General features: G+C 40.6%; 1 non-coding gene across 1 annotated transcript; it reads right to left on the reverse strand.

Annotated features, from left to right (window-relative positions):
* Positions 1–424: 424 nt before the first annotated feature.
* LOC130030873 (small nucleolar RNA SNORA36 family) lies at positions 425–553 on the reverse strand. The gene has a single exon (XR_008793540.1). It is a non-coding gene; the product is annotated as a small nucleolar RNA SNORA36 family (small nucleolar RNA).
* Between the last annotated feature and the right edge of the window lie 6,418 nt (positions 554–6,971).

A 6,971-nucleotide genomic window follows, 5' to 3' on the forward strand; every position in this document is an offset into this window, starting at 1 on the left:
TTTATAGTCTCTGGATCTTGGCCATTGATGGGCTTTCATTGCACTGGAGGCAGTTTGTGGGTGTAACTGCCTAGTTACTGGAAAATGGGGGATCTGGGTGGAGGAGGCCGAGTCCCAATCTGAGCAGGCTTGGAGATCTCAGTCTCCGGACACATGCACCTGGGTTCCTCTACTGGTTCCTTTATGTGTGAGGCTCTTCCGAGCATGTGGAAAGTGGCCTTGAGCATGGCTGTGGCTGGGTACTGGAGGTCTGCGGCTGTCGGGGCTCTGCTCGGGGTGAAAATATTCTATATGCATAAGAAAATTCAGTATGTCAGAATGTAAGCTTTTCCTATATTTATCAGTTGATCTATAAATTCAATTTAATTGCAATTAAGATCTCAGCAAGCTGCTTTGTGGATATCAACAACTTATGTTTTTTATTTTTTTTAGGTTGGTAGGGAAATGAATAAAGATATACCTTTTATCCAATCATTTTTCCCAGACCTTATCTTAGTTTCCAATGTTCAATTACTAGAACAGGGAAGCAACCTAAACAACAGTCAACACTTTGTTTTTTGTTTGTTTTTTTTGAAATAAATATATTTTATTTGGAGGTTTTTGGAGAGGAAGAGAATGAGAGAGAATAACGTACTCAAGAGAGAAACCAGGCTTCTCCAAGGGTGGAGAGAGCCCCTACACACATCCTAGCATTAGACAGAAAAACATGAAAGTACACATCTCAAGAGGGGAGATGCAGGCAACACATGTGCTCAGCCCACATGTGCTCAGCCACATGGACGCAAGCAACACATGAGCTCAGGTAGCATCTGTGCCTCAACACTTTGGTTTCAACAAACTTATCATAGTTTATGTGAAGAGATATGCCAGAATAGGTAACGCAATACTGAAAGAGAAGAACAAAATAAAAAACCAGTACTATTGTACTTACAAAGACATAAATAGTAGTAATTCGTTGGAGAGCACTCTTCCCCCGCTCCACCCCAATGTGCCCAGACATGTTGCGCACTGGGTCTGGGCAGATGCAGGGTGGAGGATAATGGGTGTGCAGAGAAACCACTCCAGAAGACAGCTGATGGCCACTCACTTTATTGCCAAATACACACATATTTTATACAGGGGTCTTGGCTTAAGAGGATGGTACAATCACATAAAGTTTAGCATTACTGACCTATCACCTTTCCAATTCTGCTTTGCCCTGGTTCAATCCCAATTAGGGCTAGTTAGGAATGACTCTTGAGGGGAGGTGAGACTCAAGGCCTGATGCCTGGTGCTTGCAAAATGCGCTGGACACTCCCTGTTGGGTGCTATGCAGGGACAGATCTTATCTGCTATACAGGGACAGATCTATCTGCTCTGGCGACTGTTGCCATGCTCCACAGTAATCAAGAGAGTAAGATATTGGTGAAATAATGCAAAGGCAAATCAATTCAAGAGTTGAGAAATCAACATAAATATAATAAACTGCTTTCTGACAAAGAAAGGCAATATGATGGAACTAAGATAGTTTCTTCAACAAATGGTGATGGTACCAATTAGACATCCACAAAATTAATAAAAGAATTATAGACATAAATGTAAAATGTAAACCTATGAACCTCCTTTAAGATAATATAAAAATCTAGACTCCCCAGGGTATAGAGACGACTTTCTAGATATAAGAAGTATGATTTAATAAAATAAATAATTGGCAATTAAAAATTTATTGAAACTGACATCTTCTCTACAAAGACATTACTAATGGAATGATGGATTAAGAGGAAATATTTGCAGCAGCTAAATCTAATGGATTGAGAGGAAATTTTTGCAGCAGATAAATCTGAAAAAGGCTTTACCAAAAATATACAAAGAACTCCTGAAAGTTTAACAAAAAAAACGAGTAAGAGCCATCTTCTTATCCCCAAAGAAAATATACAGAAAGTTGTCAAATGAAAATATGCTCCACACCCATATGTCTTCAAAGAAATGTCATTTAAATGGTAATGAGACTATAGCACAATGATCATACTCTGAAAACATTAGTGACAAAGATGTGGAGAAACTTTTTGTGTCACTAATTCCCGATGCTTTGCTTCCTTGGAAGAAAACGTGGCTATTTTTTTTAAACAAAGTTAAGCTTTCCTATACCATACATATCAGCAATCTCAACACTTCTATTTACCCAATGGAGTTATTGGGTAAATTCATTAAAAAATCTGTATATGGATGTTTATAGCAAATTTATTCAAAATTAACAAGATTTTGAAGCAGTTGTCCATTGTAAGTTGAATAAGTAAATAACTCGTGGTACATCCTAACAATATAGCATTCAATTCTAAGAAAAGAGCCATAAAATAAAAGAAAAAGCTAGAAACTTCCATGCGTGCTGTGGGGTGAAAGAAAATAACTTTAATAAAGTGTAGAGGCAAACTATGGGAACTGAAACGTTTTGATAGTGGTCCTTGGGAGTGTAGAGAAGTAAGACACAAATAGAGCATGGAGGATGTTAGGACAGTGAAAATATTCTGTAAGATAGTTTATTGGTGGGTCATCAGGCATTTGTCAAAATACGTAGTATGTGTAACACCATAAGTGAAACATAATGAAAACCTCAGACCTTAGTTATAATGTATTTATGTAAATTAAACATTTACAAAAAGTTGATAAGTCACTATGATAGTAGAAAATCTGTGAATGTATGAGAAATGGGGGTATGGGAAATCTCTGCACCCTGCTTAATCTTGATAAAACTGGAACTACTGAAAAATTAGTCTATTTTCTAAATATTTCACCAAAAAATATACTAACACAGGGTTGTTGTCAGTACTTTATTTCAGTTCTTGATGTGTGGAAGGCTGAAAACTTGTACTTGATATTTTCTTTTAAAAATTATTTATTTATTTTAAAATTTTTATTAGTGAAACACCATGAGGTACAATTGTAGACTTACAATTTTTTGTGCTTGGGTTTTTAGCTGAATTCCAGTGAGACATACACTTACAAAGTTGTTCAATTTGAATTTGAGTCAAAACCTGTCCCTTCATCAGCTGTACTTGCTATTTTCAAGGTTAAAACAAAATCTGCAAAAGCAGAGAAAGTATATGGGGGAAAATATCTGCCATAGAGGCAGGGGAGGGGTAGAATGGGAGGTGTTACTGAGGACATTGGTGGTGGAAAATGTGCACTTGTGGAGGGATGGGTGTTTGATGATTGTATGACTGAAACTCAAACATGAAAGCTTTGTAACTGCATCTCATGGTGATTTAATTAAAAAATTAAAAAAAATAAAAAAACAAAATCTAAAAGAGTTTTATATCAAAAAGTATGAAAAGAGAGAAATACTTTCCTTTGACTTCATTTATTTCAAAGGAATCTCTGATAGGAAAACATAACAAGGAATCCTCTGACACGAATAACGAATGCATTATGGAGGCTTGAGAAAAGGAGACATGTTGGATTACAGGATTGTTTGTGTAAACAGAGGGACCAAGGGTGGAAGCTCACATGACCGAGCCATATTATTCTAGTTTCTATCCCCAGAAGCTGAGCTGGAGGAAGAATTCAAGTGAAAATACTTTACTTGAGCTATGAAAGAAATCCCAATACGGAAAATGGGAGATGGTGCTAGGAAGAAAAGGTAACCAATAGTGTGTATTCATATCTGTCACCATTGCAGCTTGAGACTGTGGGAGAAAGTAGCCTGTAAAGAAAAGGTTAGATGTAATAACAGTCAAGGAGCAAGTAAACTAGAATATTAAAAATAATGTATATAGTTGTCTGAGTTGGGTGGTTGAGAGTCTCCTCTAAGTTCAAGTATGTTTGTGGAAGCAGATGAAGCTTAATGGTGTGTAAGTAGAAATAATTTAGTTTTGTCTGGGGCTTGGGGTTATGGATCAGGGAAATTAAAGAGGAGTCTCTGTTTTGTGGGTTAGAGAGGGATGGTACTCTAGAAGAATAAATAGCACGTACAAAAGAGTGGAAGTGGAATACAGTGTGGTGAGTTTGGGGAAAGTATAGTATCCGGTCATCCTGTTCCCTGGTGCTACATAAGCCTAGGCTCCAGAGTGGACTTGGCATGGAGATTGGGTGGGTTGCACCCAATCAGAGAAGACTGAACTCTTCTAGACTTTCACAAAAAGGTTTTAAATAAGGTTAATGTTTTCTTTTAAGAAAAATCATTTTGATCAGTGTGGTGGTGGCTGGGAGGGGCCCTTGTGGAATGGGGGTGCAGGTGGAGTGTAGGAGGGGTACAGAAGCACAGATTAGCAGGAGGCTGTGGTGAAGGCTCTGGAAAGCCAGAGGGGAGGAGAGTGACAGAGAGAGGGACACAGGACTCTTTAGGTGAGAGAGGCTCTGGAGAGGGAGAGGTTTGGTAGCTTCACTTCGCAAAAAACAAACAAACAAACAAAAATAAAACAAAAAACCAAGAGTGGCAATGCAATGAGGCAGTTTTTGCTATTCTCTGATATTTACATTTTGAAGCAATTTCATAATTACAGAAAAGGTGTAAGAATTAGTTTTTCTGTTGGTGTCTAACTTACAACTCTGTTTTTCTTCCACTCTTTGATTATTTTCCTCTCTATTCTTTATAGTCTATTTCCCCAATATCTTCTTTTTTATGTAAGAGTTTTGCTATTTATTCAGCCATTTTTTGGGGGGGGGTCACACCCGGCAATGCTCAGGGATTACTCCTGGCTCTGTACTCAGGAATTACTCCTGGCGGTGCTCAGGGGACCATATGAGATGCTGAGAATTGAACCTGGGTTGGCTGCGTGCAAGGCAAACACCCTACCCTCTGTGCTATCGCTCCAGCCCCAGGAATTCCGAAATTTTAACAATCAAATCTGAAGGGATTTCTGCCAAAACCTGCTTGGTTCTGAGATTTGTTTCTGAGTCTCTTGGGTCATGGCCATTAATCAGCTTGATCAGGAGCCAGAGAGGCCGTTCATGGGAGATGACTTGGGGTCTCACTGGGGCAGGGAGGAAAGGGCCGGCTCCACCCTCGTCCTGTGAGGCCCCACGTGTCTTGTCATTGAGGGCCCAAATCTGACTGTCCAGTGGCCTCTGGACGATGGCAGCCACCGAGCTGCCAACGGGGAGCAGGCGGAGGGACAGCACCCCCTGGGGTGGCCAGGCAACAGTAACTTACTGAGGGGACTAAACAAATCTTTGCCAAAAGCCACTGAGTTCTAAGATTTGTCTCTGAGTCTCTGAGATCATGGCCGTTAAGCAGTTCGATCAGGATCCGGAGAGGCCTTGCCTCCAATTATATAGCTGAGCTAGAGGTGGTTTGTGGGTGTGTCTCCCACATACTTAACTTTTAGTCCTTTACTTGGTAAACTTTGCCCCAAGTTTTTGGGGTCTGGCCAAAGACACAGCAGAAATTTTGGGGTGTCTGGAAGTCTGAAGGTGCCATCAGGCTGTTGATGTACTCGCCTCACAGGTACAGATTGACCTGCTGGCAGCATCATACCCCCAGCCCCCAATATGTTCTTATGGAAGGACAAGACAGTTTTTAAAATCAGGAAATAAAACAATTATAAAATGCTATTACATAATTTATAGGCATCATTTGGATTTGTCATTTATAGCCAAAAAAAAAAAATCTTGGCTCAAGCATTGCTTTGAACTGTATGTCTCTGATCTCCCACAATCAGGATAGTTCCTCAGACTTTCTGTATCTTGTCACCTTGACACTTGGGAAGAGCATAGTTTAATTGTGTTGCACACTGTCCCTTCTTTTGAGTATGTCTGATGTCTCTGTTTGATTATGCTTGGGTTATGTGATTTTGGCAGGAGTTTCTGAGTAGTGCTGTGCGTCCTCTCTGAATCTTTCCAGGAAACAGAGAACACTGACCTGTTCCACTAGGAGAGTGATGCCTTGTATCACTGGGTTAAGGTGCTGTCTGCCAGGCTTCTGCACTATAAAGTGGCTCTTATCTCCCTTTGGAATTCAAAAGTATCTTTTGGAGATAGCCATTGAGAGTAGGCAAATATTTATTATTCCTCCTTGAGATGGCTGTTGAAAGGGGAAAGGTTGAGATTTGCTGGAAATAAAACCCAGGACCTGACATATGTGAAGCCTGTGCTCTGTCACTTAGCTTCATCCTTGGCCCCTTGGCATGGCTATATTAAAATTTAGAACAATTTTTTGGGGGTCTGGCCAAAGACATAGCAGAAATTTTGGGGTGTCTGGAAGTCTGAAGGTGCCATCAGGCTGTTGATGTACTCGCCTCACAGGTACAGATTGACCTGCTGGCAGCACCATACCCCCAACCCCCAATATGTTCTTATGAAAGGACAAGACATCTGTACAAGCATCTGGACAAGAAGCTGTACAAACCCAATATAAAAGAGCACCTCCTCCAACACTTCACCAGATGCCTATCATAAGTCACAGAATAAAGTCTGAGAGGAAGGACATATTATAGGAGGGGAGAAGGGTGACCGCCATCGACCAACCTTAATTTAGAATCCTTTCCCACAATAATATCTCTTGACCTCTTATTCCCTAACCTGTAACTTTTAAAATTAAATTAATAAAAAATAGTTTTTGAGGGTGGGGCAACTCCCAAGTTTTTGCTCAGCAACTGAGCTGAGCAGTTCCATGTGAGGCCTGAGGATGTGGTGCTGCTTGAGCCCATGGTGCTGAGATCACCTGGGTCACACTTGTGGTGTGTGGAGGCCTCCAGGGTTGTCAGTGTTGTTGATGCTCAGGGGACCTTGTGGTGTCAGGGATCAACCTGGGTTTGGCAGTATACCTTAAACCTGTACTATCTCTCTGGCGCCTGTGAAAATTTTTATGTCTAAGCAGGACTCCAGAGAGAAAGACAAGCAGGAGAGGGTAGAAAAAAATAAGGTGTGCTTTAGGAAAAGTCCCATTTGTCTAATCCTGGGGGTAGTTACAGAGAGTAAACCATATGTAGAGCCTATTCTAGCTCAGAGCAGTAGAGGGATGCTGCACCCTGGCATATGTGAACTCTAAGGTGCCT

The sequence above is a fragment of the Sorex fumeus genome, unplaced genomic scaffold (genome assembly GCF_029834395.1).
Source record: "Sorex fumeus unplaced genomic scaffold, SorFum_2.1 ptg000044l, whole genome shotgun sequence".
Lineage (NCBI taxonomy): Eukaryota > Metazoa > Chordata > Mammalia > Eulipotyphla > Soricidae > Sorex > Sorex fumeus.